At 39.4% G+C, this 14,364-nt stretch overlaps 1 protein-coding gene across 1 annotated transcript in view; it reads right to left on the bottom strand.

Moving 5' to 3' along the window:
* Positions 1-8,390, bottom strand: part of fhl3a (four and a half LIM domains 3a) — a 32,675-nt gene extending 24,285 nt beyond the window's left edge. Inside the window, exon 1 of the mRNA XM_044359915.1 lies at positions 8,144-8,390. The gene's annotated coding sequence lies outside the window, so the exon portion shown is untranslated. The remainder of the gene's footprint in view (positions 1-8,143) is intronic.
* Positions 8,391-14,364: the final 5,974 nt, after the last annotated feature.

Below are 14,364 nucleotides of genomic sequence, written 5' to 3' on the forward strand. Positions count from 1 at the left end.
AGTGCCCCGTTTCCTGTTTCCTGTGTCAACATAAAACAGTCTATGTCATTTGTATAGCTCCTATGTATAGATCGGTGGCAGAGATGTGTTATATTCGCACTTTGCTGCTGCTAATGTGGTCAAGCGCCATCTGTGTGGGTGGTTTGGCTGACTGCCCAAGACATACACACTACATCAAGTTGCCAGTTGTAATTGGGGATCTGTAGCTGTCACATAATTTCTCCAACATTACAGAGACGGCTTCATTTGTACACATAATGGCAGAGAACTATACAGGAACTCATAGCGCCTAGAGAAGACAAAAACACCACATTATAGTTAACTGCATGATTAACCTAAAGAATTGAAATCCACACCTGACTGAAGACTGCTGAATCTCTTTTGCTTCTTAAGTGATGATCAAGAAGATAAAAAGGTTTTAAGTGGAAGGATGAAAGACTTTTCCACAGACACAAAATTATCTATCTAAAGCTGTAGCTACCATTGAGGACAGACATCTGCAATTTCTCCCAGTCAAATGAAATTAAATTGCTACAAAAGCACAGCAAGTCACTGCTCTTCTACTTCACTATACCATCTGTACATGTATGCTGTACCACATGCACCGCAGCAAGTGACTTTATGTGTGCCCATCTATGCTTTTCCAGCTGTGGCAGAGACAGAAGAGCTATATGGCTGCTGTTTGGAATTGTGTAGGATTCAGCTCATAAGCCAGCCCATCTAATAAAATATATATTAGTAATTATGCATGTGTGTTTTTTATAACTTCAGTGAAATGGGGTGACAGCTAACGAGAGAATGGTAGCATCACGGGGCTGCATTTCTTGAATATGTAGCTAATAACAGTAGATATATGTTAAAATGTATTTAAAGTTGTTAAGTACACACATAATTGGTTTGAATATGAGCTCATTTATAGCCTTAGTGAGTTCCATAGTTTAGAGGTTTATTCAAATAATTTTAGGGGATTACATGGATTACAAGATTGTCAATGGCTTCATGTATCTAGAACTAGAAATATAAAGAAAAAAAGCAGGAACTAGAATTGGAAATGCTAGAATATTCTTGGGGAGGACCTCAAAACTTGGACTTTTAGAGCTAAGGAAAAAAAACATCAAAAACAAAAAAAACAGTTGGGTCTGGCTACAGCCCTGATGACTTTTGTATCTAATGGGGCTTCTAACATCAGATGATTATGCTAAATAACAATCAAATCAAAACAACTGTCATTTGGCAACTGTGTTGAATGCAAATGCTCTGGTCTCCCACTGGACTGAGTTATGTCCGATTACTACAAACATCCTGAGCTCAATATGATCTGCTAGTTGTGAACACACTGTCAAACAAAGCAGTAATTCACGGTAATGCACCAATTTCAAGAACTGTAATTGCATAGAGTGAGTGAGAGCTGACGCCAGATGCGTTGGGGAGTCACAACATGTTCTTTCTCTTGTGAACATTTGTTGTGATAAAAAGTTGATGGAACCTCTGTAGACTAACAGAAACCTTTCCAAGGTGGAGAGGTGGTACACACAAAATAAACTATACACACTATGGACATGCATTTGTCTTGGATTAAGCCTTTCTGTGACAGCCTGTTGACAGATGCGCCAGCGGGCAATAATGATGTTCTTGGGCCACTCCTCTCCCCAACTCATCCTTACATTCTCTTTCTTAACTTCAACTGATGAAGCCAAGAAATCCCTCCTTAGGTCTCTATTACTTGTCCCTGTTGTAAATCACTGTCATGTTCCGATTGAGGTGCTGACATCCTTTTATAGCCACACCAAGGACACTTTCAGCCATTTATGGCTCTGCCACAGCACTGTATGAGACCCGGGCAGTATCCCATGAAGGTGAGAGAACACAGGGAAGTAAAGAAATCCAAGAACCATCCTTTCCGCTTCCTCCTCCCTCCTCTTTAAGTTAACTTTGACAGCTTTACAAATTAGTGCCAAAGTGTGCCAGTGCCAAGTGCACTCTATGTTCTCTATGTACTCTGAAAAGGGGCAATTGCTGTATACAGTTCGATTTATGCACCAGTGACTGACATAAATCCACACCTCAGTGTACTGTATGTAGCAAGCCTGGCTTGTCTCAGCCTGTCTCCTCTTGTAGAGACTATTGTCTCTCAAACAGAACCATAGAGACGAAAGTGAGAGGGTGAGACTAAGTATGTATGCCTATAAATACTTGAAGGAAAGAACGATGATGAGAGGGGAAGAGATGTTGTAAGCAGGACTCTGCGAGACATTCTGGGTAAGGAGTCACATTCTTGATCGTTCGCTAGTTTCATCATGTAGAGTGGGGTGTTTACTTTCAGCGACGGGAATGCTCTCACTCACAGCTACACTCCAAATAAACAGTCTTGTATTTATCAGAGACAAGATAATACAAATCTAATCGGAACAACTAGCAGCTTTTCATGCAGTCCAACAGGTCATGTCCTTCTGGTTCATCCCTGGAAGACAGTTGCGCAACACAGAACAAATCACAGACAAAATAAAACACAAATGCACATTCATTAAAAATGTGCATGTACTAAACACTACCACCTTGCCATACTCCCACATTCTCATGACTGCACTTCCTCTGCCATGATGTCACAGTCTGGGTTCATTCTTTGCAGATGTGGAAGCCAGCACTATTAAGTGTTTGGGAAGCAATCAACACTAACGCAGTTGGCATTGTGACAAACTAAAGTTACTAGCCATATAAAGACACAACTGCCCAGCAGCAGGGGGTGAAGGTGGGGATACAGTAGTGGCACAGTGGAACAAACAACGCATGTATACACTGCCAAGGCTAAATTACCTCTCCAAAACATCTGTTATGAGAACAGGGTCCTGCTAGCATGCTGTTGTGGAGAAATACTTTGTTAACAGCCCACTCTCTCTGGGATTTACATGTTTTGAAAGGTGACATTTTGAGCCTTGAGTATTGTTGCCTTGTTTGAGGCCTGCTGTGTATCACTGCGTGGTTAAGGACTGCATGCCACATGGTCTCAAAGTATTGCCCAATTAAACCAGTGTGCAAGAACATCCAATGGGAAGGATGACGACACTGCAACTCCCATAGAAATAAAACCGCTCTGTCAGTTCTATGTAGGCGGATGGTTGCTATTAAACGATGGAAGACTTACTCATAATATAGCTAATCTTTCTTACAAGTCCCAAATCAGGATACTGTGTGGGAAGGGGTGTCAATCAGCCTCAAAATGTGGTATTAAATTCTTCTCCGAGTCTACAATAGCGATCCATTTCTGACAGAGGCCATGATAATTGTAGGTCAGAGGACCAGTGATTCCCTCAATAACAACGTTATGCAGAAGATCACTTTTTTTTATCCAAGATATGAAGATGTGGTGTGACAGTACGAAGTGTAAGCCTTGGTTCTTTACTTTATCATCTCTCTTTGCAGAGATGTGGTTGAAATTACATCTTATTACTGTGTGTATTGAAGAAATTCTCCTCACCCAACATTCTTTTTCTCCATTAACCATAGGTTATCCTATGATTTAGCCATTAGCCATAGCCCAACATGACCATTAGTTATATGAATTCATAATACACATCACATTACCAGTTGTATAAAAACCACTGCAATTTGTCCACAGACTTTAAATTTGTGCTTCCTTCCTCATCCTCCTTTCTCCCTGCTACTTGATGTGACTTGCTTAAATGGTTTTGAAGGCCAGTTTGCCGACAAAATATGCCCAGCTGTCATGCTTATTTATGTCCTTTTACGGCATTTATCCCCGTGTAAAAATGTAGTGTTTTCCCAGGATAACATCTTACATGAGTGCCAACGTATTGTGCAAACAGTAACATTAAGCAATTCTGGAGACATTTGCACAAAGGTAAGGCTGTCAAGCTATAACAGGAAGTGAAGGACTTCCTGGGAAATACAGGTAGGTTGGTAACCGCCACAAATTTTGCATCATAGCATTCCTTTTATCAGGTTCCATAAATTTGTACGTGCCGCACACTTCTGTTGGAGCATGATCTTACTCCCATCCCTTTAGGCGAGGGTGCAGGGAAACAGTCATGTCTGACTCACAGGTTTCCTCATCACAAGTTCACAATGTTGACAGAATGTGATGATGCAGCAATGAATCGACAGGATTCCTGCACCCAAACAACATCTGTTTCATGTGAGACAGTGCATGGGAAAAGCTGATAAGGTGCAAAGGGGGCCATTAATTCAATGTGTAACAAATATAACAGACAGGCCAGGCAAAATGGAGGAGACCAGGTGAAAGGTGAAGTGAGTCAAAGGACAGACTCATTCTTTCACTAACATATAACAAGTTTGTATTAAACTAGTAAGTCTGCAGACACAAGGCATCTACATTCTATACTTGCAATTTGGTATTTCCTTTGAAAACAGCATTTCCTTTGAGAGGAGCAGGTAAGTGCTAGGTATAGGCCTGTAATTGTATCCCCAAAGAAATGTAATTACCCCATTAGTATAGAATCAGTTACCTTTTAGACTCCTTAGCTGCCTATATAAAGTTTATGTTCTCTTAACATAAAATTATTACGTGAACACTGTGGCAGAGAGTGTACATAAGAGTGGGAAAGAAGAGTTGGAAAGAGAGTGGGGCAAGATGACTAGCTTGCGAAGGGGGAATATTACCTCCCACAGGGGCCCTGGCTCAAAGGATCAAGTTTCTGACATTTACCAACAAAGCATCCATGGAGGAAGTCTTGCGCCCCTCACAATAACACCACAGCACCTGGCCATCCCCACGCAGGAAACCTGAGGTCACTTCCCCCCTTTCAGGGAATGCAGACACTCCTGCTGCCAGCCACGTGCCTCCACAGCCTATTGAAGAGGGAGCTGATACAACAAACTAAAAAAGAGGAATTAATGTATATTTAGAATATCTGATGAGGAATTATGACTGAGCCCATATGATTTTCTAAACTTCTTCTACTGATCGAGTTCACCAAAGTGCAAGAGAGTTGTGTGCCAGACAAGTTTTCTTCACACCAAAGCTCAAAGGCTTCCAAATTCCATTTTTTTGCTCTCACATGTAACACAGATGTGATGTTTTCTAATCAGTCTGAACAGCTAAAAGCTGGATTGGGTTGCATTTTTTAATTCTGGTTGGAACCACATGAATAAGAGGTTGGAAAAAAAGGGTATGCACCCTAATTGCTGTACTGGAATGTCCAGATTGTCAAAATTAAGACAAGGAGGACAACAGGACACAAAAATTAAAAAAAGGATGTGAAAAAAGGAATTAGTGATTAAGGAGACACTACATTGGTTAAGATTTGACGACTTAAATAAATTTGTTTGAGACAAGCGGAGGATGAATTATAATCTGGTGTAAATATCATCAGATGTGAGCAGCAGTTTGGAACTCAGCGTGAAAAGCAGCTGCTTGACTGTAGCCTTAGACAGAATGTGACAGAAAGTAATGGAAACAAACAGTGTCCAGTGTCCTCTTAAAACAACTGCTGCAGAAAGTCAGAGGAGAACTGCTTCAACACAAATCTAAATTCTGCTCCCTAACCACCTGCAACCACTTGACCGCTGATTCTCCATCATTATCGTTGGCCTGGTTTCAAACGATGGCAACCCATAAAACCAGCCACAACCAGTCCGAGTCATTTAGTTGCAGTTCCGCTGCAGTTTGGAGCTGGCTCTGGTCCAACCACCATGCAGGGCTAACCTTTGGAAAACACTGAGACCTCTGAAGAATGTGACCGTGGTCAATGAAACAGAGAGGAGGAGAGGAAGAGGAGAAAAGCAAACAAATACATTATACAGCCAGTGGGCTCTGTCAAGGCAAACATCCCAGATGCTAAATGGGACAGAATGACTGGCTTTTGGCTGCTTGGGGATTATTTCTGCTTGTTACTGTGACAAACAATTTGTGTAAAAATAACCTGTCACTAGTAAAAGCACTGCATGATGCCTCAGAGACCAAATTCCTCCAAGGTGTAATTTCTATAACAGACAAAAAAGAGAGGTGCTGGTGCAAACTCTGGTGTTCTGAGTTCAGAAACTGTCACCTGCACCTTAAAATCTAAAGTGTTCAAGTTATGATTCAGCTGTGACATACAGTGGGTTTAGGGAATCAAGGCTTTCTATCACAATCTTCATTCTAAACAAATCTACCTTAATCTTCGTATTCAAAAGATCTGTTTTAATCCAAAGTAATATATATTTCTATATTAACAATGAATCAATAGACTAAATGTAATATAAAAGGGGTCCCACGACTCTGAAGTTCTTCTTAGCATATTTCAGCTCACTGTTTTGGTTTTACTGCCTACAACTTCACCGTTTCCCACTGTACACTACCTGCCCAGTGCAAAACAACAGAGTGACAAAATTAGCAGCTAGCTGGTGAACATAGGAGAGCGTTTGACAGCTAAAGAGCCTTCAGGAGCTGGTGGAGACCAAAATGGAGCAACAAGGAGAGTGAATACTGGACTTACATTCATCAGGCTCCAGAAACACAACTCCAGGGGAATGCTAATGTTGCTTAATATATGCTGGATGTGTAAATAGGCAACTGTTTGCTAGCAGCTTTATATGGTGGTAATATGTCAGTGTTGTGTTCACAGCATCTTCCCGCTGCGCATAGTGGCCAAAAAATCTGTTATTGTAGGATTAAAGAACCGAAGCTTTTTATGAGATGTTTTCAGTTAAAACCTTAATTCTAGATAAAAACCTGAATGAATCTGTAAGTTAAATATTCATTAAAATAACTGAAATGACTAAATGTCATCCCTGACTAACAGAATTTGTATTGTATAAAGTTTGTATATTTGTTTTAGACCTTCAAATTAATACACACGTAAGTAATTCTAAGTAATACACAATTCAGCACAAGAAGAAAATGAGTATTATGCTTTTATTTATTTTATTTATTATGCTATCTTTCATTCTCTCATGAAGTATCAAAAAAATATATTCTCTGACCCAACATGTGACAAAGCCCTAGAAAATATGTGAAATTTTGATCTGGTTTTCCCTTTTGGCAAGCCCTAATATGTTACTTTACAACCGTGCCCACTGCACCCAGATGATGCAACAAGTGAAACGGCAAACAATCGTCACGGGGATGACACTATTACTATGCGCAGTTATGTGATGATGTATGCCCAAAACAAACCCAGAAGCCGAAGCAGACACACCCATCCCAGACACACACTGCCATATCCCACTTCCTGCTGCTGAAGAAAAGACAAGTTTAGCCTCAGGGACTTTGCCCTCGGAGGCCTCCACACACCGCTCTGGGAGCTTCTGTGACACAACAGTTGTTCCTTAATCCTTCCTACACACAGTTCAGTGGGTCACACAATCCAATACAGTGTGTTCTTCCTCTGAGGGGTTGTTATTTACTTGTTTAACATGTGTCTGTACATAGAGTGAAGGTGTAAGACTGTGATTACAGTGACTGAGAAAAGGGAAGAAGAAAATGAAAAGTGCACACAAAAAGAAAGCAGAAAAAACACAGGCAGAGAGAAAACGTCCAGACCCCCTCACTTGTCACAGGAAGTGGTTCCTCTTTTGTCAGGGTTTTATTTTGCAGGCTTCACCCCAGGCAGCGTGTTTGACTAAGGTGTGAAGCATTAGGCTTGTCATATTGTCAAGCCCACGCCTGCTTTCATCTTCACAGTCATAGATTTTACTAGACAGCAAAAGCTTTGAAGATGAATATGATTTTAACATGTTAATTAATATGTTTATAGGTCTGCTGTAATACTACTATCATCATAATCATAGAAGTAGTCATAATAAAGTATTATAAGTATTGGTATGAGTGTTAATGTTAGTTAACTTTGGCCTTAAAGACCCACTTTTTCCTACAAGATATTTCCAATAGTTTCCAATACTCTCCCATTGATCATGACGTTCAAAGTGAACTTCATTAATTGAATTGATTCTTTATGCCATTCATTTTCATTTGAAAACCTAAGCCACAATCACCATGATGCTTTAAATGACAGTTGGAATGAACAAGTTGGTTTTCCCATCACATAAAACACTTTTCCAGTAATTTCCTAACATTTGACGTCACAAGAGTGCCAAGCCCCACTGGAGGAGAAAAAGTGAACACTGAAAACATACAATAAAGTCGAGACGGGTGAAAAAAAAAGAAAAGAAAGATGAGTCCTACCAGGAGTTAATGTCTGAAGGCTGGAGGCACCTTTGCAACTTGACAGTGGTAACCCGCCTCCCTCTCTCTGTCAGCAGACACTCGCTCAGACCCGGACTGGGATCAGTTTGCAGGTCGCTACTCCGGCGGCTCAGGAGCGTCGCTCGCCAGCTGTAAAACTTTTGTGTTTCTTCTGTCTGTAGTCAAACCTCTGCGGCGAAGGGTGATGCGGCTTGCCGGCTACTTTTGTCCTACTACTGAGGAAGTTGCTGGTGAGTCACAAGATCCCGCCCCCCCAAAAAACATTCCTCCCTCCCTCTCTCCAACGACTTCAACTGAGAGCGGTGGAGTCCGTGCAATAGAGGGTAGGATGGAAGCTCCCAGCAGGGCCCTCTATCTCTGTGCTCTGGTGCCGTTTATATCCAAGGTATTTTAATAGAATTATGTTTTATTGGTGAGTATATGTGCTGATAAAGTCGGCTTTTCATAGGGTTTCTGAACAAAGGGGTGTTGGCCACTATGGTGCCTTTAGCTACTTTTGTGCTTCTTTTTAATAAATTTTCAATGAATGAATGAATGAATCAACCAACCGCTTAGTCAGTAAATAATGTCCACATGTGAATTAAAAAGTTGCAAACAAATACAAAGTGAAAAACTAAAAAGTTTTGCACTCTTACTGATAACAAACCTAAAATTCCCCAGATTCCAGATTCTTTGCAAAATGATTGCCAAACAATCTAATTTCTCAATAAAGTGTCTTTTTATGGTAATGACATTACAGTAGCTGCATTAATACTAATCTGATTTTGGTCTTTTGATAAATATCGGATGTTGGCAATTTCTTTGCAGTGGTGGAGCTTGTTATTTACTGAGGACAGCAATGTAAAACAAGAGAAATGTGAATTTTTTTCTTCATTATCTCAGTATATTTCACCTGGGAATTGATGGTGGTATCATCTTGGTCTAAGAGCGACTAACCTCCCACAATAATGTAATTACAATGGGTTTTGGTCAATCTTTGCTTGGGCAGTCTGAACTGTGTGTAACTATTGAATGTTAAATATCTACAAAACCTCAGGTGATGCTGTAGTGTAAAAAGTAGTAGTAAATAGGTTTCATGGATTGGTCTTAAACGTAGCTTTACAGTAGAATTAGATGTATAGGGTTTATATGGGGTTGGGTCAGGATGAAGTAAAACTATAATGACAATCAGATAAGGTTGAAAGATTACCTGAAATTAAGGTCAGGGTCAGCGTAACATTTTATAGAGATTCAACAAACAGGCGTGTCTTTTTAATACACTGTAGTTGTTGTCAGCTTATATGTTGCTATTACAATGGCTATTGGGTCCTGATAGTTTTAATGTCCTTTGATATAAATGCTGTTTCAGACTAGATTAAAAGTCAGTGGAAAACATTAAATACATATAAATATTTTGGCATTAAATCTGGTGAGATTCAAAGACAGCAAGCAGCCTCATTATAAAACAAGACATATCAGCTTTCAAACTGCCTCATCACTTTGCATATTCTCTATGTATTTGTGACCTTTGTTGTTCTTATGCCCCGACATTACCAAACAGGGTAAAGACAAACCCAGCAGTTAAGTTTCACTTCCCTATTTTACTGTGTGGGTCCTTTCATCAGTCCTCATGTTTCGTTTTTGTCATGACTTAACAAGTGTGAGTGAATCTGGATCCAGCTGGCTTCTATTTCGTCAAACATGGAAGGACTCATACAGAACTTGCATGATCATTTGAGTCATTACTGATAATAAGTGTGTGCCCCCCGCATTAAAACACAGTATTGTTGACAGAAGCACCACCCCATATGATAGATAGCATTGTTCTAATGATACCAGTTCCAGCTCACTCTGTGGTTGGTGTTTTCAGCCTTATCTGTAAAATAAACAGAACGAACACAGGAGTTTGACCGATATGAGATTTTGTAGGTTGATACCAAGACTGTAGTCACCCAGAGGAAATGCTTTATTTTCATTATGAGGAAATTACAAGAATTCAATGAGTAATTCTGTTCATAGGAGAGTAAAAACATTGACAGTACAAAATCAACTATTGTGCAACACTTAAAGGAATACCTCAGTATTCTGGGAAAATCTCTTTTTTGCTTTATGGCACAGCGAAAAAGAGTTAAATGAGAAGATTGATACCACTCTCGGGATGAGACTGGTATCAATCTTCTCATCCAACTCTATCTCAAACTATTCTTTTAAGGCAGGGGCATGCTCCAAATTAACTGGTTCATTTACAACATGTTGTCCAAAGATGTCAGAAGGCAAAAGTGTATATGGCCGCTCCAAACAGCAAAAGCCTGCCATCACAGAGAAAGGCGAAACGCAATAAAAACTTTCAGCTGGGGATAGCAGTGCACACTTTCATCAGTCTTTCCTGGAAGGCTATCAAAGTGGTGCACTAAATTGTATATATGAAAAGAATTTAAAAAGAGATTGAATTTTCGGTTTCGGAAAGTTATGGACATTGTCGGATGGAGCCTCCCAGTTCTGACGTTGTAAAGGTGTGGGTGGAGGAGACTGTCCTCCCAAGACTGTTCTCCCAAAAATGACAAAATCAGTCTTTTCACCATGTGCCCCAAAATTATGTTTACATTCAAGTGACATAGCCCCTAGCAACTGTTGTAATTATGACAAGAGAAACTGAGGAAATCTGGTGACATTATTGTAGAGAGTCAGTGTCATTGTAGGGTGGATGAATGGTTCAACAAAACATCAAACTTGAACATGGGAGACTGCTGCTGGCTTCCTGGTTCTGACCACAAGTCAACATTGTTGTTTTTTTTAACGATGACCACGTTTGTCACCTACTCATAACCATAAGATTATAATTGTAGCTATGATGACGATCATTCCCTTAACCTAAACAAGACACCATTCAAGCATTAGAGGAGCACTTCAGCTGGAGCACACTAAAGTCTGTAAACTATCTACTGAATCCCAATAGAGAGTTGAGAGTCTATTTATGTAACTGAAGGAGGAACTTCTCATTAGTGAACTTCAGAACCGGCTAATTTCTGCTACTCAACAAAAGGACAACATCTGCCCAGTAACTGTTTTGTCATCCCACCCAAATCCACATTAATATCCCTGCGATGTACTTACAGTACACAATCACCAACACAATATGTATTTTCTCAACATATTGGAGAGAAACTGTTGTCATTCTTGATTTCATCTCACAATTATTAAGATGACTCTAACTGGAAAGAAAACATTTTTAAGGGGGGCATATTATGTACATTTACAGGTCATTGTTAATGTGGGGCTCTACAGGAATATCTTTGCATGATTTACAATTCAAAAAACTCCTTATTTAACTTATACAGGGCCTTTATGCAGCCGCTCAGTTCAGCCTCTGTCTGAAACAGGCCGTTTTAGTTCCTGTCTCTTTAAGGCGCCCCTCCCGAGGAGTGTTTGCAGGGGTGTCCTGCGCTCTGACTACCTGGTGTGTTATCCTAGATGCAGTGTTGGGCAAGTTACTGAAAGTTAGTAATTAGTTACAGTTACCAGTTACTTCTCTCAAAAAGTAATTGAATTACTTTACCAATTACTGCATATAAAAAGTAATTAGTTACAAGGGAACATAACTTTTGCATTACGTTTAACACAAAAGTGTAACTCTTCCCACAATCTCAGAGTTCAATCCACTCGGTAAAGGGTCTGTTTTGTTTTCCCCACAACCCCAGATCAGTTCAGTACAATCCAGTTTCACAAGTGTAAAAGACAGACAACTAAAAAGCTTGCTCCGGGTTTTACTGCAGATCCAAAACTCAAACCAGGAATAGCAGCTGCAGTTCAGTAACAGGTATTATTTAAATAAATATAATGTTATAACTCCGGACACAAGACTTATGTTTTACCACGAGTTGGCTACAATAATGTGGACTTTACAACGTGGCTCTGAGACACGGTAAAGTCAGATGATGTTTTGTTTGTGTTGTGTGTGCATTTGTCTGCTATCCTCTGCAGCTGTCCACTATTTTTACATAAGACAAAAGTAACGAGTGATGTACCCATTTAAATTTCAGTAATTGTAATTGCATTATTCAATTTGAAAAAGTAACTAGTTACATTACTAGTTACGGCCAAAAGTAGTGGAATTACAGTAACGCTACTTTGTAATGCGTTATTCCCAACACTGCCTAGATGCATATAACCATTTTGTGAAAAGAGGGTCGCACTCAGAAATGTATCATTCACACATTTTGTTTGCCATCCGGCCTACATCAGTGTGTACAAATGAAGGAATATGTTCCTTATTTAAAGGGGGCAGATAGATTGCCAGGTGGACCTAATATATAATTACTAATCACTGTGGAGTTCACAACCACATAGAAACACATCACATCACATCACATCACATAGAATTTCACTGAATTCCACTTGTAATTCCAAATAATTTCATCCCAAGTACGTCCACCATCCAGTTAGACATACTGAAACAACAATATTTAAAGTTAGCATTATTCACAAAATACATTCCAAAACAACTATGGCTATCACTGTGGACCTCAGGTTTCTCACTGTTCATAAATCAGTTAAAACCAATAGTTGGCAAAAAAAACACCTTTAAACATGCAAACATAATCAAGGGATCAGTACAATCTCCAAAGATACATCTGTTAATAAAGCCACAATTACTAATTCGGTATAATTCAACTTTGAACAATTTTCTTTATTCCTTACAAATATGTTATTGTAGTGACTTAACTTTCAACCCTCCCGAGGAGCCCACTCTGTTGTGATTGGCCCGCTTCAGGAAGCTGCCCCTTGGCAGACTTCCGCCGGGTCCGGAGGCCACGTCAACAAGCCATGTAACAAACTATAGTAGTAATAATAGTAGGATTTCACTAAAATGGCAACTTCTCTGTTTCTTCTCTGTTTGAGTGGAAATCCGATCCGATATATAAATGGACAAGCAACGACCTTAGCAACAAAGGCTACAGAACTTTATGGGCATACGCAAGAAATAAATGTCACAAACGAAATGTTCAGAGCAGGTTGAAGCCTGGGCTTTTGACTTTCAGGGAGCATTTCTACATATGTTAAGTCTTGGAACTATGATCAAGTTTAGAATAGATATCTAACATCATAACAGTATATAAATAAAGCATAATATGTCTCCTTTAAGTAGTTTTAAAAAGTGAACACTGGGTGACTTAAGGATTCTGACAGCAGCTGTCTGCACACATCTAAGAAACACATACAGTAAATTAAAACAAAGATGTAATACCTTTAAAACATGAATATCAAAACTGGCTTGTCACTAAACAAATCCTTGTGTAATAACATCATAGACAACGACACAGTTTTTCCAAAACACAATATGTTATGCTACATTACCATTAGATCATCCCTTGCAACGTCAACATTTGTGCTCTAATTTTGAATTACATCATTGAAATGAGTAAAAGCATTCAAACACAACATTACATTCTGTAATTTTAAATAATGTTTGGCAACAATGGTATTTTTTCTGCCTGACTGATTTTTTTGATATTTTTAGACTTGCAAAAGCAGCCGCAAAATGTTACACATGAACTAGATCAATTAACATGGACCTTTATACATAACTGCCTCTAACATGTGACTCTAGTGTGTCATGGTCCTGTGACAACTGAAAGAGTGTGAGCTGTACTGGTCTGACCCCTCTATTCCCCACAACCCCCTAATTATAAATTCTAATTTTACACTCTGAGGCGTGGTCCTGTAAGACTGCGTGCAACAAATTAGAGGACAGATGCCTGTCAATTCATCATGGGAGAAATGGTCTGATGAGTCCCTCACTGTTTCTTTCTTTGAGTAGAAGGTTAATATTACTACTTTTTCACCTTTTACATAAAACATCTCTCTGTTTTAGTTTTGAAAAACAACTTAAAAGGTTAATAGGGGTTAACTGAGTAATAAGTTCAGAGTATGAAAGTGTCCAACACTGCATAGAGCACATAAAATGAAAAGCAAGTGTCAAAATGGAATCTGTAAAAGATTAATTTTATGGGATAGTCAATAAAAAACTTCACTTCAGTGAAGATGTTTGCAGCTGTAGGTGTAGGATACACTTTAAATCACACTATACCTTTTGATGCAGTGTGTGAACAGTGAGTCTCAGGTGACTGTCATGCTCTGCTAAATAAAACTTAAATTAGTGCTACACAGTAAACCTTAAACTCTGTTCTTGGATGTGTGGTTTTAGAACACCTGAGTTAAAT

Source organism: Thunnus albacares, chromosome 8 (assembly GCF_914725855.1).
Source record: "Thunnus albacares chromosome 8, fThuAlb1.1, whole genome shotgun sequence".
Taxonomy (NCBI): Eukaryota; Metazoa; Chordata; class Actinopteri; order Scombriformes; family Scombridae; genus Thunnus; species Thunnus albacares.